Source organism: Dasypus novemcinctus, chromosome 1, assembly GCF_030445035.2.
Source record: "Dasypus novemcinctus isolate mDasNov1 chromosome 1, mDasNov1.1.hap2, whole genome shotgun sequence".
In the NCBI taxonomy this organism is placed as follows: Eukaryota; Metazoa; Chordata; class Mammalia; order Cingulata; family Dasypodidae; genus Dasypus; species Dasypus novemcinctus.
In genome coordinates this window covers 137,459,309-137,483,371 of record NC_080673.1, presented here as the reverse complement: position 1 = coordinate 137,483,371, position 24,063 = coordinate 137,459,309, and the positions used below count along the sequence as shown (strand labels likewise).

At 38.7% G+C, this 24,063-nt stretch overlaps 2 pseudogenes; one reads left to right on the top strand and one right to left on the bottom strand.

Annotated features, from left to right (window-relative positions):
- Positions 1–8,072: 8,072 nt before the first annotated feature.
- On the bottom strand, positions 8,073–22,898 carry LOC139437838 (transmembrane protease serine 11B-like; annotated as a pseudogene).
- Positions 18,014–19,314, top strand: LOC101444178 (protein SET-like; annotated as a pseudogene).
- Positions 22,899–24,063: the final 1,165 nt, after the last annotated feature.

Genomic DNA, 24,063 nt, shown 5'->3' with positions numbered 1-24,063 from the left:
CATGGTCCAACCTAATGGCCATTTCTTTCTCCTTGATCTCCTTCTTCTGTCATCAATACTTATTTTGGATTTAATTACCTGCTATGTTACACTGAATTCCACTGAACTCTGTCCTATAATGGTCTGTCCTATCCTCCAATTAAAGTGTAAGCTACTTGAACTTGAAAGCAGTAACTGTATCTTAATACTTCCTGTTTTTCATAATGCTTATCACAGTAATACAAATAAGACATTTCAAATAAATTGTTAACACCCAAAACATACATAGATCTCCTAAAAATTAACAAATACATTTTACAAACTCAATATTAAATGTGTATAAGATTTGGATACAGTATTCACCGATGAAATACAGTTAGTCAATTAACATATGAAAAGATGCTTAATCTCACCCATGAGTAGTAATAGAAATATAAATTAAACCAATAATATTGTATAGTTAAAATTAAAAATATATAAATATTGATTATTTCAAAATTTGGTAAGTCCTTGGGGAAATGGACTCTTATACACTGATGGTAGAAGTTAGAATTGAGATAGTTATTTTAGAGGAAAGCTTGGCAGCATCTGTTTAATTTTAAAATGTAAATACCTGATAACCAAACAGTTTCATTTCCTGGTATCTATCTAGGTACCTATACTGACCTGTGTACTCAAACAGGAATATATGATAATGTTCATTACAAAAATTAGTAATAGCAAAAAAAAACAATGGAAAAAATTATTAACCTATAGAATAATGGTCAAATAAACTATTGTATATTTATATTGTGGAATATTATGCAGGTGTCCAAGGAAATGAAATTATAGTGGTTATGGTGGGCTGACTCACTTGTCTTCCATTCTAGGATCCCCTTCTATGCTACAGAGCTTGGAAAGTAAGAACTCTCTTACAGCTAAGTTTCTGAATGCAAATTAGATTCTGCCAGCTAGAGGTACTCAATTGAAACTTAGAAGGAAGAAATGAATCAGAGGTCTTTCTAGGCAAAATTGAGCTTGCTTTTTGAATTTCTGCTGGTCAAAGGTCATGGAAATATATATTTCCTGCAGGAGCATTCCAGTGTCCATACTCCAGCTTCCTGGAGGCCAAGAAGTAATTCTAGAGGAGGGAGAGGTCAGGCCAGCTTTGTGGGTGTCTGGAGACCCTAATGGTAATATCATAGATGCTGGAGGCTGATCCCTGGATATTAGCTACTGATTTCAGTAATGTCAGTTGTAGTAAATCCTCCTGAAAACATTCAGTTCTCATTCCTTTTTTTATTTTTTTTTTTTATTTTTTTTTTAAAGATTTATTTATTTATTTAATTTCCCCCCCTCCCCTGGTTGTCTGTTCTTGGTGTCTATTTACTGCGTCTTGTTTCTTTGTCCGCTTCTGTTGTCGTCAGCGGCACGGGAAGTGTGGGCGGCGCCATTCCTGGGCAGGCTGCTCTTTCTTTTCACGCTGGGCGGCTTTTCCTCACGGGCGCACTCCTTGCGCGTGGGGCTCCCCCACGCGGGGGATACCCTTGCGTGGCACGGCACTCCTTGCGCGCATCAGCACTGCGCACGGCCAGCTCCACACGGGTCAAGGAGGCACGGGATTTGAACCGCGGACCTCCCATATGGTAGACGGACGCCCTAACCACTGGGCCAAAGTCCGCTTCCCCAGTTCTCATTCCTTGAGGTTTTTCTAAGAGTCTATATCCCCCAGTCGCTCTGATAATTTTTAAAGAACATGATTTCCTGCTTCAAATTTCTTTCTCCTTAAAATACCTTTCCTGCTCTGAAATCTGACAGATAAGGATGTATCTGTTGGAGAAAATATAGCATTTACTGGAATACGGAGATGAAATGATTATAGATAAAGAAGGATTTATTGAGAAGGTCTTTTAATGGAGGGGGTTTGAAGAAAAGATTTTATCCCCCCCCCACCAGCATGGTGGGGATTTGAAGAGAGATTTTAGCCCGCCCCTAGAAGGGGGGATTTGGATTTATATAGAACTTTTTTAGGTGGGGAAATGATAGTTGGTGGGAAGAGGTTGAGTTTTCGAGTGAAGTGCAAGGACCAATAGGAAGTTCTTGAGATGAAAATTTTTTCTGATAGTGACTAGAAGATAGTGGGTTAGGGAGTTACAGTTTTTTGGAATGCTGCAGGAGCAGATATTTCCTTGTTCCTTTGGAATTTTATTTTTTTCTGATATATAGGTAGGGAAGGTTTCCACTTCCTTTTATTCCCATTTGTATGTGGTTTTTTTTTTATTTAACCTGTGGGGAAGTGCCATGCCCTTGGACATGTAGGCTTATGGGGGATGGGGTTAGCCTTTTCTCAATGAACATCAGGGGAAATTGAACTACAGCTTGTTAATTATTGCAAACCTCTAACAGTATCTATATCTTGATATCATACGGTTAGAATGATATTAAGAAAAAAATACTGAATAAAATATGAGTTGCAGAATGATAATTCAATATGATGCTCTCTTAGTTTCCCAGGGCAGCTGTAATAAAGTATGTAAAACTGGGTGGCTTAAAACAATAGAAATGTTCTGTTTTGCAGTTCTGGAGGCAAGTGATCCAAACACAAGGTGCCAGCAAGGTCATGCTCCCTTTGACATCTCTAGGGGAAATCAGTTCTGAGCCTCTCCCCAGGCTTCTGGTGGTAGCTGGCAAACCTTGGCATTCCTTGGTTTAAGCCAGCGGTCACAGAGTGATTTCCCTGGGAAGGCCCATGCCTCTCCAGTATGATCTCATTTCAACTTGTCTAATTTCTTCTGTCTCAACCTTACTTCAAAATAAGGTCACATTTGAGGTATTAGGACTTCAACATATCTTAGGGGAGATGCAATTCAATTTATAACAGATAACATAAATGCTTAAAAGAAACAGTAAACAATACTGCACATTTGCAAATGGATGCTAAGCTATGTATTTAAATTTGTGGGGGAAAAGATCTGGAATGATTCAGAAAAAAATTATTACTTCTGAGGAGAAGGAAAGACACCAGAATTAGAAATGTTGACTAAAGAAACATTAGCCTGCTCTAAAACGTGTTCATTTTCTTCATAAGGATAATGTGTTATATACTACTGATGTAATTTTAAAAATTTTGAAGTATGCTTGTTGAACTAAATAAAAACTTATCTTTGATATAGAGCTGAGTAGAGAAATAGGTAGAATTGCCCAGGAAATATAGGCTCTTGGTGGATCAGGTCAGGGCCAAAGTAAGCTGAAAATAAACTGTGACAGCAGATGTGGCTCAAGCAGCTGAGTGCCTGCTTTCCACATGGGAGGTCCCGGGCTTGGTTCCCAGGGCCCCTGAACAACAATTAAAAAAAATAATGAGCATAACAGACCGAAAAGCCAATTCAGGAGAGCCAATATGGCTCAGTGTTTGAGCACAAGCTTCCCACATGCAAGGTCTCAGGTTCAATCCTCAGTCCCTGGCACCTCAAAATAAACAAACAAACAAACAAACCATATTATGGTAATTTGATGACAATAGGCACAAAATTCACAAGAACATAATGGATAAAAAGTCTCAGAAATGTTTGAGTCAAATTTTAAAGGATCATAGTTTACTAGAAGAAAACAGTCAAAGAAGGATATCCCAGATAATTCGGAAACACACGATCTAGAATGTTTCAGAAAACTTAAATACTAGTGTGATTGGAACTCAGGTTAAACTAAAGGGAATAGAAATAATACAGAAAAGGAGGTGGCTCATTTCACTTTTATTTAGTCAGGCACGGTGATTGTCTCCACTTAGCCAGCCAAAGGGGTAGGAACAGAGAGATGAAAAAGTCCAACTGAGAAGCTCACTCTCTAGTAGGAAATTCAGATGCATAGTTAGGTAATTTTTACATCTTGTAGAAAATGCAGTGACAGGTGTATGCCCCCGGGGAAAATCTGGAGCACTAACTTGAAGATTGCAGGAAAGGCTTCTTGGTGGGAGGTTGCATCTGAGCTGTGTCTTAAATAATGAGTAAGAAGAGTGAGTCAAGCTTTTTTATGGCTTTGTAAGTCACAATAAAAGAGTTCAGGTTTTATCCTCTAAGGGTGTTGAAACCAAGGGTGAAATAAGGTTTTAAGTGGAAGAGAGAGGTGCTGCACCCAGACTAATCTTTACTGATTATTAAAATTTTGTCCTCTGAAAAATGCCATTCTAGTACATTAGGGATTATTAGTAGGAGGGCCAACAGTTCAGGTGTCAGGCAGTGGTTTTCTTTAAAACGTAGTCAGACTAACTTAGAACAACTCTCTGGCCCTTAGTTGCTTGCTTTGAGCATGACTTGGTTTGATTCCTCTAATTCCCTTCTCTTTCATCAAACAGCTAGGAAGGATAATATGGGGACAGTTTCTTTAGCCTGGTTAGTGAGTCCTGTCTCATTGAATGTTTTTTTGTGGCTGAGATGTCTGACTTAAGGAACATAAACCTAGGCTTAGAAAACCCATGATAGTCTGTTAATGGAATTCTTGAAAAGCATATACTCTTACATTTAAAGAAAACAAAGTTTTGTTTAAACAATCATGAGTGCCTACTGTGACAAATTTTAAGTGAAGATAATTAAATTAATTGAGGAAACAAAATGCAAAAGTATGACAGAACTATTTTATTGTTATAATTAAGCATAATAATTATGAGAAGAACAAAGTATAATAATAATGCAATTTGTCTTTTCTGGAATTTTTTAATCAATATAAACCCTAAATCTGAAATGTCTTTGATATAATACTATGAAATATTTCAGAAACAGCTTATTCTGAAACGTCCCCTTGGATTGGAATTATGAAAAATGAAAACCACTAATAAAACTTACTTACCTCAGCAATTAGCTGATGGTACTTAGGGAATTCAAGAAAAGAGCTGGCACAATGGCCAAAAGATATTTTATAATGTCATAGATTAGCAATCGTGCTCCAGTTTCATCATCTGGTAAAGATTTCTTTTAAAAGTATAATCGAGGAATAGTTACATTCAGTGGTGGGCTGGTAAATGTTTAACAACCACCTCTCAGAGGTAAAAGGGTGGGAGCTGCTTTGTTGCATTTGTTGATTTCCATGATGTAAATATTCCCTTCATGGCCAATTTCAAGCTACCCACATGACATCATTGAGCATGGCTATGTGAAGAGGCATGCAATAGCACCTTGTTATATAATATTTCTACCATACGGGTAACCATACATGTAAATAATCTCAAGAACATGGATACTGATAAAGCAGTAAAATAATCAAGTGATAAGTTTTGAAAATTTATTACTTTCAATTTTTAATTATGGCTGTGTTTCACAACTGGCTCCCATAAATGCTGAAGTTTTAACAATTGACTGATGAATTGGTGTGGGCCAGGTCTAGCACACCAATACTGCCCTTTTGAATATTTAAAAATTGCAAAGATTTGACAAGGTTGGATATTTGAAAGGATGAGTTCCACAGAGACTAGTCACTTTACATGTTTATTTAAAGGCAAAGGATATAGTGCAGCAAGAGAAAGAGTACAGACAAGCACTGGGGTGGGGGCTGAGACATCTCTAGGTGCAGCTCTCTGATGTCTTTATTCACACACATACCAAATCTGTGATCAATCTAAGCTTTCCGAGATCTCAAGGCAGAATTTCACAGTCGGAACTTTTATGCCACTTTACTCATGTGATCAAACCAGGTTATATAACCATTTTTGCCATTTGAAAATCATCACTCATGGCCCTAGAGGTTGCCAGAGCATTTTCAGACTTTAAACAGCACATCTTTAATTCCACTACACTCATTTTTGCCAAGATTCAAAGTTAGTCATCTAGGCATTCTCAGAGGTAAGCTGAGAACTCATTCCAGCTATAGATGAACTCTGTCCTACCCAAAATTCAATGAAGAATATAACAAAGGATAATGTATCAAATACCTACTGCTCAGAAATGACTCCAAGTCTATTTTTTTTAGATGGGGAAAACAAAGGAGAGATGAGAAGATTCCCTCTTGTTATCTTACCCAGCATCCTAGGTATGTTCTTGACCCAAGAAAAAGGATGAATATTCGATCATTTCTTGCCAGTGTTGCAGCAAAGCCAGGAGCTCTGAACTGCAGAAAAAAACCAAAACCGGTTCTCAGGAGAAGTGGAGCAACAGATTTATTATGCGTGGATCTAGAAGAGAGTCAGTCTCCAAATTCTGAGCCTCATTTTTCAGTTTTCATAGGTTTATATAGGATTTTATGTGGAATCAGCATGACTTTTGCTCATTGGCTAACGCGTTGCTAGGTGAAATTTTGCAAGCAGGGTTACAGAAGCAGAATGCAGGTGCAAGGTCGCTGGCTGATTTACAGAAGCAGGGGGCAGGAGTGGTTTGTTAGATTAGAGAAGCTGGGGGCAGGAGTCATTCTGTGATATTCTCCTGTAAGACCACGTTCCCACTGGCTGATTTACAGAAACGGGGGCAGGAGTGGTTCGTTAGATATTTTTTTCTGCAAGGTTATCCTTTTTATTTCTCAATACCAGGACAACTGCAACAGCTTTCTAATCTGCTTCCCATTGTGTAGCACACCACCCCCCATCCCAGCCCACTCTCTTCATCAAAGCTGAAGTATCTTCTCAAAGTGTATATTAGATCATCTCACTCACTCCTCTACCTAGAAAACTCCAAGGCCTCCCATTGCAGATAGAATAAAGCCCAAGGTCTTTACTCTGGCTCACAAAGCCCTACCTGATCTGGCTCCCAGCTACCTCTTCCATATCATCTAGAATTTCTCACTTACCTGCCAGACTTCAATGTTCCCTTTGCCTAGATTTTTCTTCTCTCAGATCTTTGGTAGGTTTTGCCATTTTGTCATTTAAGTCCATCTCCAATAGTACCTCTTTCAGTTCTTTCCCTTACAGTCCAATCTAAATACTCTTTATATGGCCACTATTTTCTATCACATTCTATTTTTTTCCTTCACTACACTTACCATAATCTGAAATTATTTATGCATAAACTGACAATCATCTAATAAATGTAAGGCCCTTGAAGGCAGATACTATATATATATATACCCAACAATTCCTGGAACATATCACTGCAGGTACTCAAAAACATATGTGTTGAATAATAACTGCCTGGGGAAGGAATCAGGAGGGAAAAAACACCATTAGTCATGTTCAGTAATGGTTTAGCACAGCATTGCTATATAAGTCATTTGATTCTTACTTTATTATAAAGAAAGGATAACACCACAAATAACTGAAGAAAGAAGTTTTTCCTTTTAGCTTATTTTGGCCACTTTAAAATATTTTAGGTTCTTTTTTATTTTAGGCCATCACAAAAGTAAATTATTTGAAGGGATGACAAAGTAAGCTTCCCATATATGTGCACATTCACTGTAAGGAGAGCACCTACACCAGAGAAGGTAAACAAAAGGCAAAAGAAGGACATGAAGAAATGGTATATAAATAAATTGCTGCTTTAAAATCATTTTTTAATTACTAATTTTTTAAAATCTAAAGTCTATGAAGGTACACTCATGTGAAAGTTACAACTTATCAAGCATGATGAAGAATAACATTAAGCAAATAACTTTTCCTCTCATCTTCTGCTTTGTGATCTATAATCTGAAAGACTTGGTCTAACGAATGTCTACTACCCATTCTTCACTCCAAGATTCTATGATTTTATGAGGTCCACAAACTATCTCACAGATAAATAGAAAATGAAAGTACATTATGTCTCTCACTTATTCCAGATTAACATAATGCAATAATATTTAAAGCCCAAGATAGTATTTGGTAGTTCCAGCATATATTTTTCATTCTAACGAAGTACATAATATTTTTTAATTCTGAAAAAACAAATTAAGGTCAATTCTAAATATAATGGCAACATAAATCAGAATGAGACTATGAACAAAAATACAGTAATAGTTCATCATATTTTATTTTTCTTCCTGTCTCCTAAGTTAGTGAAATAGGCAAATGAATGGAGAGTATTTTAGATATAATAAAATATTAGTAAGGACCTTTATACAGTTGTATATAAGAAAAACATTGTTTACCAAAGAACAAAAGGATAAGATCTTAAAACAATGATAAGAATGCCCTGTAGTTTTCTTTATGTTCCATTCCTTGCTTATTTTTCTTTCAGATTCCAGTCTTGGAGGCAATACAGTTGTGATAAGCAGCCACCTGGCTTATTGTTTTTAACACATCCATCACTCCAGCGTATTATTCCAATGAGGTGCCAGATATTTCTATAGTCAGGGCAAACTATAGTGGACTACGAAAACCATTTTATAAGAATAGAAAAGAGTGTTCTTTGTCCTGTAGCAAGAATTTCCTTTTATCTCTCCTCTAAATTTATCAGTATCCCCTGGTGGCTGAAACCAATCCATGCTTCTTGGGGCTTCAAACCGTGGAAACCTTTAGATCTATACAAAACCCAAGACAGATACAAATCAGAATATATTGCCTAGAACTGCTCTATGTTGGACTGGGCAGAACAGATTCAACCTCATAGTGAGAACAGTCTTGAATATGTAGAAGGTGAGTTCGTTGCTAGGGACATTGCACTGAATTTAAGTCTCCTTAGCTCTGAGGAAAGGGTGACTTGAGCACATGCTAAACTGATGTGGGCTATGGGTGGGAGGCTCTTTGTCTCTTCAGAGATAACCTAAACTATCTGTGACTTGTGGGTGTGGGATGATAAAAGGCTGCAGTCCCATAGCAAGGACTCCAGTCCCAGGAAACAGTTTAACAATGCAAGGTCTATAAACTTTAAGTATTCAGGGGAAATGCAAACAAAATATGCTAAAAGCTTACCTAGAATACCTAAGGTCCATGCTAAAAGCTTACCTAAGATGTGGAAGATATATATGCTAATTCAAGCCTATTGAGAACTGAAACAAAAGGAACATTTGGCCTTTCCTCTCTGTATAAAAGGGAGTCAAAAATCTTGTTCCAGGCTCGGGATTGAAACAGAAAGCTCCCGAGTCTGGCCAGCCCGTCAATAAACCATTTTTCCTTCTCAAAATCATTCCTGAGTCTTGGCCTCTCTATACGCAAATAATTGAACGTCTCTCAAATTCTACATTTTTGGCGACTCCACCGGGACAGCAAATGAAGGCCAGAGACGGTAGCATTTTGCTACCCCTTCCAAATCCCTGAGGAAGCTGGGAGGACTCGGGTGAACCCCAAATCTGGGTGCCCCTGGATTAAATTTAATCCAGAAAAGATGTGGGCTCCACCAGAGTCTTCCTGACAAAAATCGAGGGCAATGGAAGGTCTGAAGAGAAAGATTCTGGGAACGAAAAAGAACTCTGAACATGGAAAAAGGTAAGACTTCCCGGGTGAGCACAGTCTGGAAAGCCCTAGCTTTAATTGCTAGGAAGGGAGGCTGATCACATCCCAAGGGAACCCTAGTAGCCCCAGAAAATTGGGGGGAAGCCTTTCTCTCTAGGCCTGCGAAAAGGAGAAAAACGGGGAAAAAGCCCTGGTGTTTTGGGTTTGTCTAACCACATGTTAAAAGCTGGTACTGGTCTCACATCCACTGAAAGAGTGGAGTCTTGATTTTAATAGGAAGGGTTGTTTATAGGTTTGAGTCCTAATGTCCTGGAGAAAAACTGGGAAAAAGCCCTGGTGTTTTGGGTTTGTCTAACTGCATGTTAGAATCTGGTACTAGTCTTATATCCACTAAAGGAGTGGTGGCTTGACCTTAACAGGAAGGGTTGTTTATAGGTTCGAGTCCTAACGTCCTGGAAATTGGTCTGAATTTAAAAAAAAAAAAAAACTTGGTTACAGGAAAATGGATCGGCTTTTCTAGTGGAACTTGGTCTGGGTGTAAAGTTAAACAGTGAAAAAGTGTACCTGAAATCTTTTGTTATGGTGCTAAATTGTGCATGAATTTGCTTTATACCAAATGTTAAGTGTTCTGAGGTTTGTGATGGCTGTGGGGGCAGCCATGCTGAAAATATATAAATAGAACTTGTGGGTCAGATTAGTGACCTTTGTGCTTCTGTGTCAGCTCAATGCTAGTGTTGGAGTTGTGTGGTTATGTAAAGTAGAATTCTGTTGAGATGGAACCCTCCCTTGCCACTGGCAATGGGGTGAAATGATTATGGGGCAAAACTAAGGAGTCTGGATGTTTGTAGAGTCTAGATGTTTGTGCATGCTCTGCTGTCTTGTCTCTGGTCTGCCCCTTTGCGGGGGCTTGGAGGCCATCTGTGTCCGCACCACGCACCCAAGTTTGTTGGGGCTGCCCCAGTCAGGGTGGCTGGGTCCCTGGGGGAGTTGCCAAATTTGAGTAGATTCTGTCTGCCCATTTTGGCTGAAAGCTGGAAAGGGGGGAGCCGCTTGCCCCTTTCCAGTGAGTCCACACCTTCTATTCATAAGCCACATTCCTGTTTGATTGTTGTGCACATGACTGCCTGGAAGGGGGGGAAGTGGAGGGGGTGAAAAGCAGAATCAGAATAAAGGCAGTAAAGTTCCCTCCATAGGGTGTCAAAGTCAAAATACATTTGCATTCTGCCCAGGGTCTTAGAAGGTGTTGTAGTAACTTTAAGTAAGAGAATGTGTTCTGTGAAAGTAAAATTTGTCTTAAAGGTATAAATAATTATAAAAGTTTAACAAAGCATTGTTTAAATTAAGGTATCTAAACGGCTAATTGCAGAAAGTCATTATTAAACAAAACTGAATTGATAATAATAATAATAAAAAGTAATTTTATAACAAGAAAATTTGTCCGCAGTCAGCCTTCCCTGCCAACTTGATTCCAAAAAAACTGTTTCTGGTATTACATGCTACTAAGTATTTAAAGTGAAGACAAGTTCATTATTTTAACAAGCTTGTTTAGTATTAATGGCAATTACATGTTGTAAGAAATTTGCCTGGTAACTTAGTATGTGGGATATATGGAATGTGTTTTTCTTGTTAAGGAAAGAGAAGATGATTTTGTCCTAAGATAAAATGACTGATTATTGGAAAGAGTAGAGTGTGGGACAAAACCTGAATGAATACTGAAAGTGTAGAAGGTTTGTGGAAGGAAAATTTTATGATTAAAATTGAGTAAGATCAGTATATGAAGAAAATCTGTTTTATCAAAATAGCTTTTTGTGCTTTAACCTCATCATTTCCTCAGTGTTTGAAGAAAGGGTCTTATCTCTTTTAAAAGAACATTATGTTCTAGAAATCAAATCCTGAAAAGTAGCTTTTTATTTCAAACTAACTGCAAGAGATTTATTCTTTTAACTTAAAAGGAAAATTAAAGTAATGATTAAGTCCATTTAGTATGTTATAGGTAGAATAAAGTGTTTAAAGGTGTTATAAAATTAACAGGTTTTAAAAAATTAATAAACTGTAACTAAGTTAAAATCATTTTATAAATGCATTTATGTTATAAAGCAGTGAAAAGATAATAACTGAAATTATAGCTGAGTGAATTTAGCCTGAAACTATTATTTAAGTGTAAATTCTAAACTAACCTTTCATTAGTTTATGGTTACTTCAAGCCTAACCTCACCTGTTGCCTTTGCCTATGTTTTTTTCATAATAGCTTCTGCCCCTACAGGCCAGAGAAGAGCTGGGACTTCACTGTCTCCTGTCCTGGTATTAGTAACCCTTTCTCTCATGAATTCAAGTGTAAACTAAATAAATTGCTGCCTGATGGAATAAGGTTAAATGACCACTGGAGTTTTATTATCTCCAAAATCAAAAAGGGGGGGCAGAGGGGGAGAAGTCTCCTGCCCTGACTGTCAGTGTTCGTAAGAGTAGTAATTCATGAGAGAAAGCAGTCTGTCTCCCTGAGGCTTCAAATAGCCTCGGTAAATGTATATAAGATTAATCTTGTTGCTTATCCAAAATTTTGCTAAATTCAAAGTAAAATATAAAGTTCTGAAACAAAAAAAAATAGTGCTAAAGCATTGAGAACATTTTGGTTACAGTCCATTAATTAAGAAAGAAAATTCTTGTGTAAAACTGCATGGTCATAGTGTAAAACTGCACAGTCATAGTGCAAATTAAGAAGTTTCAGGAGTCTTTGAAATGTTTTGCAGTCACACTTGTTTTGTAAAAATTAGAAGTTTAAAGTAACTAAAGTTATGTTTTTGTGTCAAACTATTCATATCTGCCTATTTGCTCAAATTGTTGATGTTAAATATGCAGTTATATAAGTAATATATATTTCTGGACCCCAAATTAAGCTAAACAGTATATAAAATAATGCAAATTATAAGTAATATCAATGAGTTGTGTTTCTGTGTCTAACTCTTTGTGTCTGCCCATTTGCTCAGTGTACATCTTCATACATCAGGATATTAATATCAAATTAAAAATTGAAAATTCTTAAAAGAGCTCTATTCAAATTGTTAAAAAATTAAATATGCAGTTATATATGTAAATAAATATTCTTAAAGCCCAAATTAAACTAAGCAGGATGAAGAAGTCATATAGAAATCTGATTATAGAAACAACTGGGAAAAGGCCTCCTCTTTGCAAGAGTTTTAAAGGAAAGACTAGGTGTGGCAGATTAAATTTATCTACTAGGCTAGGGAATTAAGAATCAGTTTGCCTGGTAATTTCCCAGTTTAAACCTTTTGTCAGCCATAAAATGTATGAAAAACAAAGATTAGGTTAGTTTTCACATTAAAAAAAAAAGTTGATTGGTGTAACCTGGCAGCCTGCTGCCTCAGTCTCCCACTCCTGGGTTGGACAGCAGTGGAGGAAACCAGCTTAGGCCAGTCCTACGGGCAGTGAAAGGATGCCCAAGAAGGAGCTAGGCCAGTGCCATTTCAGCACTAAATTCTATTCCTTATTTAACAAAGGGGAGCAGGTAAAAACTAAAATGGTTAGAATGTGATAGAGGAAGCAGTTAAACCATAAACTTTTGCATGGGAAAGTTAGATCTTAGATAAGCTCTAACTTCTGAAGTATCCAATCTATAGAGAAACAGAGGAAGAGCTTGTGTGCTAGGCTTAAGGGTATAAATTGTGTCATTTTTCTTTGTTCGGGGCGCCAGCCATATCTGGCTCTGCACCCCTTCTTGCAAGATTGAGAATGAATTCTTTTCTTCTCCACAATCTGGTGAGCCTTATTTTCTTCCAGAAGATTTCTTTCCAACAAAATAAAGGTAATTAGTGGCTCTATTAACAAATTTCAGTAAGTAAAGAAAAGTCCATAAAATCTATGGAGAGATCTTTTCTGGGTTATGTTAGGAGCAGTCAAAATAAAGTACACGCCGAACTCAGCAGAGCCAGCAGCATGGCTGCCAGAGAGGAGCCAACTTTCTCATTTGAGTAAACTATAATTAGTTCACCACAACATGGCGGGTCCCACATCATGGCAGAACTCAAATCTGCCCGGTCACTTCCTTGTTCTTCTCCCTCCCTGCTCCTTTGTTCTCCGTTTCCCGCCACTGCCCAGACTGATAAGATAGTGCGCAGGCGCAAGACGGTGAAACTGAAGTCCGCCTTCTACCTCAGCAACAGAAGTAGCCAATCCCTAGCTTCCACCTCCACCCACCGCCCTTCCCCTTCCCAAGAGTATATATGCTATGTTCCCCCAATAAAATTTGCAGCTTGATCAGAACACTGTCTTGCTGTCATTCTTCGTGTCTCTTGTCCCACCATTCTTTCTTGGCAGGTTTCAAGCCCTCGTTGCCGTCCCGCGGGCCGGGGCAGGGTTATGATTAAACAAATTAAGTAATTGTGTAATGTGTTTTAAAACCTGGTAGTCAGTATGCTTTTAAATTATTCATTTCATAACTTAAACAAAGAAGTTTTTACCTTCCTGTAAGGAAAAAAGAAAACGTTCCTTGCATAAACTATAATGGTTTCAATTTTATTTAACTTGAGTGTAATCTCCCATAGTTAATTTATAAACTAAGTTAACATATGTACAAAATCTTTACAGTAATGAAAAATATAAGTCCACATTAGTGAAATTAGGCTAAAGGAAAAAGATTGTAGATATGCTCTCTTAAATAAATGGAGTAAATTTCTTTGGTTGGTAATTGTAATTTAATGTTTATTTAAACATGAGGTGGCTAATCAATGTGATTATAGTCAATTATAAAGAGTTTGTAAAACATCTTCCAAACTGAAATGTTTAAATAGTTCTAGTTCTAGAAGTCATTATTAACTAAAAATTTAGATTGGTATTGGTAGCAAAAATAAATTCATGATAATAAAACCTGTCTCAAGGCCACTGCAAGGTACATATTTAAGTAAATGGTAATAAAAAGTTGTCTTGATTCTATTGGAAATCTTCTTTTCTCATTTTAACAATGAAAAATAATTTTTTTTCCCTCTATTACTAAAGTAAAGTACCTACTATTATCTTCATGGTAAAATTGTGTAAGTAAACAGTCATTTGATATATGATGTGTTGCATTAAATTGTTTAAAATATATATATAAAAACAAGGAATAAACTTTAACATTATCAAACTCTTGTGCATTCAAACCAGGCCTTGTGTACATTGCATTTTGCCTCTCCATGTGAGTTATTGGCTAGGCTGGTCACTGACCCCTCAATTAAAATATTTGCTATATCAGCCTCTGGTTCTGCTCCTGAAGTCGATGGGAACTACATTGCAGTTTCAAGCTCCTGCAGCAGCCAATGATGACTCAGTACTGCCAAGTGTACAATGGACATTGCCTCCAGACTGGCACTGTTCCATAGTGCCAGAGAGCACTGTGCACCAGGCTAGTAGAACACTGGAAACTCTCTCTAGAATCAATGATGCTGCCACTTGCTCACTGCATAAAGAACATGCTAAGTGGAGCCATGATACCAGGATACTACTGTAAGTGAAACTGAAACACAATTGGCATTATGGCCTGCTCTCATGGAGAGATAACATGTAAAGTATTACAAACCTGAAACTTAAAACCAATAATTGCAACTCTGAATCTTTATGCATTAAGTAATACATTAGTTAATATTAAGTGCTATACTTTTGTCCTGTACTAAATATATGCCTAATAATTACAACGTTATCTTTTCTATTTTGGATCAAGTGCGAGAGTATATTGGACATGTTAAATTCCTAGTAAATTCATTTTCTAAACAGTTAATAAACATGTCTATAGAATAAGGTGGCAGTCTCAGCCAGGCTCAGTCAACTTACTATATTCTTCTGTACTCTACTGTGTAGCAAAGGTGAGGCTTTTGCTTGCTGATGGTGAGTCACCTATTGAACAAGTCGAAATTGCTAGAACTTGTTCAATTAAAACCAAGGTGTAAAAAACCTTTATTCTGTAGTTCTGATCACTCCCACAGCTTAAAAACTTAAGAGAATTTCCAACTTAGTATTCTAATCCTGAATGAAGCCAGTTGCCCAAGGAGTGCCAGTTCACCAGGAGCATCTGACAGAGCGAATGAGTGCCAATCATTGAACAGCTTGGAATGTGTCTTCAGACAAAGCTAAGTGTCTGTTACAATTTCTCTTTAAAGATAAATAACTTAAAAAAGAATATATATATGCTGTTCCCACCAGCTTTTAAGAAGGAGTGCCATCTTTATAGGCACCTAACCTTGTCTACCTCTGTAATCCAATGTCTTCTTTTAAAAACAAGTATTCCAAAATTTTAATTAAGTTTGTTTCTTTCAGAGTGAACATCTTTTCAGAGTGAACACCATATGAAAACTTCATCCAACTTCGTACAGAATGCCGGCTCCATCTTCCTCCAGTTAAAATAAAATAAGAAGTTTGCACCTTGATAGGCAATGACTACAGCCCATGGCCAGCAGGAAGCAGTTACAGAAAAGAGATCATCTCCCTTCAGCATCCCTTTTAGATTAAAGGTGTAAACTCTTTAAGGGTAAAACAAAATTAATAGATGGATCTGGAACCTGACTAGAAATCCACGTGAGTACCAGTGGCCCCAGGATGTCTTCAGGGGGCCCCTGCCCCAGGAGTCTGCTGTCCAGAATAAAAACTTCTAAACTTCTAAAAACAGTCCTGGATGCTACACTAAAGATTGATGGGGGAAACGGACTTTGGCCCAGCGGTTAGGGCGTCCGTCTACCACATGGGAGGTCCGCGGTTCAAACCCCGGGCCTCCTTGACCCGTGTGGAGCTGGCCATGCGCAGCGCTGACGCGCGCAAGGAGTGCCGCGCCACGCAAGGGTGTCCCCCGCGTGGGGGAGCCCCACGCACAAGGAGTGCGCCCGTGAGGAGAGCCGCCCAGCGTGAAAAGAAAGAGCAGCCTGCCCAGGAATGGCGCCGCCCACACTTCTCATGCCGCCGCCCACACTTCTCATGCCGCCGCCCACACTTCTCATGCCGCTGATGACAACAGAAGCGGATAAAGAAACAAGACGCAGCAAATAGACACCAGGAACAGACAACCAGGGGAGGGGGGGAAATTAAATAAATAAATAAATCTTTAAAAAAAAAAAAAAAAAAAAAAAGATTGATGGATCCACCTCATAGCTCCAACAATAATTATGCCAAAGCTTGGCAAGTTAAACTTTGGCAAAGGGGGGAAATGATGTGGGCTATGGGTGGGAGGCTCTTTGTCTCCTCAGAGATAACCTAAACTATCTGTGACTTGTGGGTGTGGGATGATAAAAGGCTGCAGTCCCATGGCAAGGACTCCAGTCCCAGGAAACAGTTTAACAATGCAAGGTCTATAAACTTTAAGTATTCAGGGGAAATGCAAACCAAATATGCTAAAAGCTTACCTAGAATACCTAAGGTCCATGCTAAAAGCTTACCTAAGATGTGGAAGATATATATGCTAATTCAAGCCTATTGAGAACTGAAACAAAGGGAACATTTGGCCTTTCCTCTCTGTATAAAAGGGAGTCAAAAATCTTGTTCCGGGCTCGGGATTGAAACAGAAAACTCCCAAGTCCGGCCGGCCATCAATAAACTATCTTTCCTTCTCAAAATCATTCCTGAGTCTTGGCCTCTCTATACGCAAATAATTGAACCTCTCTCGAATTCTACAACAAAACCTCTTGCTGCATCTTGGGATATGGAGGTGGCAGCATTCTAGGTCTACATGTTGCCCAGAAAATAGGGCTAACCTTATTTTTAAAATTTCTGAGTATTATCCTTTTTATGAATTCTTAAACTGAAAACTCCATGAGCACAGGGGTTGTGCTCACCTCTGCATCCCAGCATGGAGGCTGGTGCCTGGTACATAAAGGAGATTTATAAATATGTATTTAGGTATATTGAAATTAGAAGCTTCAATGTGGAAATCATTCATGCAAAAAAGATATTTAAAGTTGATAAAAATTTCTATTTAATTAGCACTTTAGGAGAAAATTATTTGATAACATATAAATCCACCTGACAGGAGTCAGCTTCACCTGACATAAGTCCAGCACATAGCATTGTGTCAGTCACCAGGACAGAAAATGCATATGGAGGATTGCAAGTTTTATTGTTAATGATCTTCACAACAGCTTGTTGAAGTGTCAATGGAAAGAGACTTAAAGGCAATAAATGATGCACATTATGGGGACCTTAGCCTTGTTTATTAGAACAAAGAACATTTATGGAATAAGGCAGATTCTTGTGGTCACCAAGAGCCAGGCCAGTCCCAGGCTACCTTGGGCTCTTTCAGATGTTTGTTTTAGCTGGCTTCCTCACAACTAATTCCAATCTTTTCCACCCCTATTTCCACAGGTATTTTAGAAATTGAAGATCAATGCCAGGCTTCTGGTCCTGAACTTCACGTGAGAGGTTTCCTTTCCAGTATGTTCACTGAATGATTCATCGCACGAAGGAGTGATTGTTCAAATAAGTATTCTCAGGAAGCTTTTAAGTTTTTGCAGAACTACTTACTATCCATAAAAAGTGTCCCCCATCCTCTAACTACAACACTGTCATTTTCTGAGTTTCATTTTGGCTTCTGGAAGACAGAGCCTTTGAAGTACTTTGTAAAAGAAACTTCTTCAGCAAGCTGCAGAAGGGCAATATCATCATGAACCCCAGTCCTGCCATAATTTTCATGGAAAATACTATTTTGGAATGTCCGTGTCAGGTATATTTACTATAGTTCCAAATTTGACAATCCAGTCTTCTAAATTAATTTTCCTAGAGGACACAATTTAATTGGAAGACATGCAGTTTCTTGGCAATAGCATTGTTCTTAGTGGTCATTATCTCATAACTATAAAGCATGAGGGTCCCAAAACGTTGCGCTACAAAGCACCTAAATTGTTTTTTCAAAAACGTCTTCGGGAGGCGCCTGGGGGAAAGCGAGCCGAGAGCAGCCAGCCGGAGCGCAGGGCGCGGAGCCAGCGAGAGGCGGCGGCCGGAGTCAGCGCGCGCGCCCAGCCATCTGCCCGCCAGCCGCGGTCGGTCGCGGCCACCGCCTCCGAGCCCTAAGCTGCAGCCCCAGCCGGGAGGGCTCCAGACCCCAGGCGGGATGGCCCCAGGCTCCAGGCCCTCCCTCGTCGTTAGGCTGCGGGGGCGGCGAGCCAGGGAAAGGGAGAACAAGCCCCAGGAGGAGGCGGCGACAGAGGAGCACCAGCGCACGTGGCCGGGGCAGCCTCCCCTTCTCCACCCCGCCCAGTCCCCCAGGCAGCACCCACTGGGCGCCTGCGGCCCAAGTCAGTAATAAGGCGCTAAACTGCAGCCACCGCAGGGCCGAGGAGGCTTCAGAAAAAGAAGAGCGGAAGCAGTTGACCATGTTAATGAAGTCCAAAATGAAACAGACTTAATGAACAAGGCAGCGAGGGCATTCTGAAAGTATAACAAATTTGATAGACCCCTCCAACCATTCTTTCAGAGGAAGTCGGAATTGATCGCCAAAATGCTAAATTTGGGGGTGAAATTAGTCCATCCACAAGCGGTGCACTGCTTGGGGAGGAGGATGAAGAGGCGCTGAATTTGACCAGAGTTGAAATGACAAAATTTGAAGATGTTTAGTCAGGTTACAGAAGAGATTTTTATTTTGATGAAAATTCTTACTTCGAAAATAAAATTCTCCCCAAAGAATTTCATCTAAATAGAGTGGTGATCCATCCTCAAAGTCAGCTGAAATCAGATGGAAATCTGGAAAGGACTTGACAAAACGTTCAAGTCAAACAGAATAAAGCCAGCAGGAAGAGGCGAATAAAGAACCAGGACTTCTTTATCTGGTTTACTGACCATTCTGATGCAGGTGCAGATGAGTTAGGAGAGTCATCAAAGGTGATATTTGGCCAAATCCATTACAGTACTACTTGGTACCTGATATGGATGATGTAGAAGGGGAAGCAGAAGAAGATGATGATTATGATGATGAAGAAGAAGGATTGGAAGATATTGATGAAGAATGGGAGGAGGATGAAGGAGTCGATGAAGATGATGATGAGGGAGAGGAAGGGGAGGAGGATGTGAAGACAAGTAATGATGGATTCCAACCTTCCCTTTTTTAAAATTTTTATTAAAGTTAATATATCACATAGCATGTTACATTAAAAAAAGCGCGGTTCCCATATAACCCACCCCCCACCCCCCACCCCATCATCTTTGTAAATTGTATTTTTTGAAGCTACATACATCACAAAAAAGGTTACATTATAAAAAAAAACATATAAGAGGTTCCCCTACACCCCCCTATCCCCCTCCCACTCCCCCCCCACTAACAACCTCCCCCATCATTGTGGCACACTCTTTGCACTTGGTGAACACATTCTGGAGCACTGCTGCACCATGTGGATAATAGTTTACTCAGTAGTTCACAGTCTCCTTCAGTACATTCAGCATCTGACTCTGCAATATCTTTTAGGACAACTCCAAAGCCCACCCCCCCCCCCCCCAAAAAAAAAATACCCCCTCATCACATCTCTTCTTCCCACTAGGGAGTGGAAAGTTGCCCTCAGCAACTACTGTGGTCACTTTGTCCCCATCAATGATACAATTCTTCTATTAGTAGTCACAAAGTTTTATAATAGAATATCAGTAAGTCCACTCTAAGCCATATTTTATTCCTCCATTCTGTGGGCCCTGGGATAGTGATGCCCACTCCAGCTCTATATTGAGAGGTGGTTTAGATTCCACATGGATGATGGATGCAATTCTCCTGCTTGCAGTTGTAAGCTCTCTCAGTTCCTAGTGTGGTGATTGACCATCTTCATCTCCCTGTTAGCTGACCTGCGTAAGTCCAACAAACCAGAGAGTAGGAGTTGCAACTCTGCTGAGGCTCAGGGCCCAGCTGGCACATGGACAGTCCAGAGATTCAAGTCTCCTGAGTATACACCAACGCTAGCACCAACCAAAGGTTCAGTAAAAGTGATGGAAGGGGCATGTGTAGAAAGGTCACATCTAAGTCCAACCTTCCCTTTTTAATTTTCTCCAATCCCTGGAAGCAAGTTGCAATTTTTTTTCTTCTTGTGCTCAGTTGCCTTGTTTTTGAGGTCTCTTCTCTCCTTTACACCATGGTTCTCAACTTATTTGGGGGGCAACACCTTGAGCAGAAGGCAGTGAGAAAAGAATCTCTACTCCTTTCTGTTCCAAATTAATTTTTTTCCCTTCCTGTCTCAACAAAAAACTTTATGGAATCAACACACTACGGGAAGAAAGAAAAACCTTCTGCTCCCTTCACTCTCCAGGGAGCTAGAGAATGCTAGTACTGCATAGAATTCTAGCTTTTTCCCTCTCTTCACTGTATATTGGGCACAGAGATTATACTATCTCTATGTGAATATGAACGGTTAGCATTTGCCAATATGTATCTGTCTACTTCCTCTTGTTTAAAGAAAACAAAAAACAACTTTAAAAAATGGGATATAGAGGGTTACAAAGGGTGAGTTTGAGATTTTTGGGTGGGTTCAGTGGGCAATTTGACAACATGGCTTCTCCTTTAGCATGTTTAATTGTGATGTTTAATGGGTGTCCTTACAGTTTAAGATGGCACTTTTAAAATAAAATTCTCTCCTAATGATGACTTGAGCCATGCCACTCAGTGGGAGAACCAGCAGAACCTGTAGGATCTTACTTGGAATTGACATTCTCTATTGTAATTTTGTTACTGTTTATTTTTTTTTTTTAATGTTTTTTGTTTCCTTGGAAATGTAAAATGATGCTCAGTTTTAAATTGTTAAAAGTGTGCAAGTTGCTTTGTTACAATAAAACTAAATGTGTACACACACAAAACAAACAAAAAAGTCTTTGGCATTGAAATGTTATAAACTTTTTAGTCCCCAAAAATACTCCTGCCACCTTTCCACAGATCCACCCAACTAGAGTCACTGATTTCTTTTTCCTGCTAATCCAGTCCCACCCGGTTTCTGAGCAAGTTTTGACTTGGGCAGGAATTTAGTCTCAGCTGCATCTGTGGATAGGTCCAGAATTAGTCCAAATACTGTACTCCTTAGGTTCAATGAACTTATGTGCAGTCACTGGGCACTTGTGAACATAAAAAATTGCATCCTGTTCTCACCAACCACCCTATCATACTGACCTCATCAATACATCTTGGTTTCTGCTTTAGATTTTCTGACCATTTTCTCCAGATTCTGAGACTCTTTCTCAACCTAGGACTTAGCATCCTGTTTAATTCTTCTGACCCCTCCCTCAAAATGTTATGTTCTGGGTTTTTTGGTGTGTGTTTTTTATTAAATTTTCACGACTTTCATTTAACTGCACTGTTCAATCAATTCTCCATTCTAAAATCTTCAGTGAATCCCCACAATCAACAACAGTGCTATTTAAATTTCATTTCTTTAGAATCAACTCAGGCTCCACCTCTCAAGATTTATATTTAAAGGGTCCGGTGTGAAACTTAAGGTTGCACAATTTTAATTAAAAAGTCCCCTGAGTGGTCCACTGATACACGAACTATGATTTGAAAATCACTGGCTACTATCTTGTCAATCTTGATATAACTACATTCTCTAACTGTATTGCCCACTCTTTTTTTTTACAAATTCTACTCTCCTCCAGATTTCTCCATTTGCTTATTCAAGTACTGTATTCTGTACAATACAGAATACAACTCGTATTGTTCCATCTCCTCATATTTGAATGCATTTTTTCCCAACCCAAAATGCATTTTATTTTTTACCACCCTTCTATTATCAATCAATCAAATCTTATATCTTTAGGGTACAGAAGAAATCTTATCTCACCTCAACTGGATATGACTTCTTTCTTTTTCAAAATTCCATAGTACTTACTATCTGTGTCATACGTGTGCATTAACTATACTGCACAGCCTTGTAATTTTAATAGGTGATATTTAAATTTCTACAATTAAATTGTAAAATCCTGACGGGCAAGTCAAATAAGTACCTGGAATCTGGAGTCAGACACATGCTAGTTCACTTTCAATTTCTGTCACATAAGAGCTGTATGATCTTAGCCAAATTACTTTACCTTTCTGCACCTTAGTTTCCTCATTTTTAAATAGGCTAAATCATACCTTTCATAAGGAATTATAGTTATGATTAAGTGAAATGATGTAAGTAAAGCACTTAGTGTCATGCCAAGGTAGCTATTTAGAAAATGTTAATTACTTCCATTTTCGTTGTTCTTCTTTCCCAAATTTAAATGCTTACACTGCTCTTTGTTTATGCTGGAGTTTGCAATTTCATATGCCCTGGTGAACCTTCACACATTTAGGTTTAGCTATTAAGTTCATGTGAAATAAGCCTGCATCCTGCATCCTACACTTTAGTCAAAAAACTTTCAAACTTACTTTACAAAGCAATGAACTACAGATAACAGTCACCACCTGCTGATCAGAGAGGCTCCCCAATGGTGCTGTCCTTTCTATTGCATGCTTACCTGCCATGGTCATGCCCCTGCCAGGGCATCTTTTCCTCTCACAGTTCAGTTGTCTCCTGTGAGTGTTGGTCTGTTGTCTCCCACAACCTGGGGAAGGATTTATTTATGCAAAAGCAGGTGTCTGATTCTGCTTCATAAGCAACTCATCTTAAAACATTATTTGAAACCCTTTAGTGATTGTTCTGCTTCTCCTAAGCAAACCTGTTTCCTTTCTGGAATGTGCTCCTGCCATGGTATGCCACTCCATGTGGGTTTGGGTGACTTCGACTTAGCTTTCTTTCCAGTCTCAAGCATCTTTAAACTACTAGTTAATAAATCTCAATGGTAAAAGTTGACCCATTTCTGCCAAATTGCTTTAGGCAGCTTTAAGCAAACTAAAACAAGGATGTTCCATCAACTTGTGGGAATCGATGAATGTTTTATGAAGGAGGCTCATTTGAACTAAACTATAAATATTGATATAATCTAAATGCTGTATGGTTATAAGGATTATGATTTTTTAAATATTAAAATGAAAATTAGAACAAATTTCTGTGATATTAGGTTGTGTCAATTTGGACACAGGAAATGGTGCCCAGTTTTTTGATCAAGCAAGCACTGGCCTAATTGTTACTGTGAGGACATGCTGGGAATTAAATCATTAGGGAGTTGATTGCATCAATGACTTATTACATCATAATCAACTGAGGAGACTGCTTTCAGCAATGAGACACATCTCATCCAATAAGTTGAAGGCTTTAAAAGGAGGAATGATTTTAATAGCCAGAAAAGAAAGAGATTTTTCATCTCTACCTCAGCATGCCAGGTGCTCCTGGAAAATTCATTGAAAATCTTCTTCAGAGTTCTCAGTTTACTTCTTGTAGCTTGCCCTATGGAATTTGGACTCACATGTCCCCAAAGTCACAAGAGATAATTTTATAAAATCTCATAATTTTTTTCAGATATCTCCTGCTGGTTCTGTTTCCCTAGAGAACACTGACTAATACAGATTGGTACTGAAAGTAGTTCTTGAGGAACAATCTTTAAAATGGGATTTCTGAAATGCTTCTAGAGTTTTTACAATTGGCTCTCTACTCTGATTAGATTCAAAAGCAATGACTCTATTTCCAATAATCAAGATGGCATTGATAATACATGACACATGAGCTAGCATGTGTCAATATCACCACTGGATACAGCTGCTCAAGTGCTTATAAGAGGCAAGGCTCTGGGTGAGAGTGTTTTTGACACCTTAACAGTTTTTTGGAGTTACACAGTATAAAGATGTTGCTGGTTTTTCCTTCATATACTTGATACAGTTATAAAAAAAAGTGGATGAACTAAAGGCTTCAAATTTGCAACTTAAGTGACTCATGAAGGATGTAAATGTTTCTGTGTGTACCCTGAAAGAAAAACTT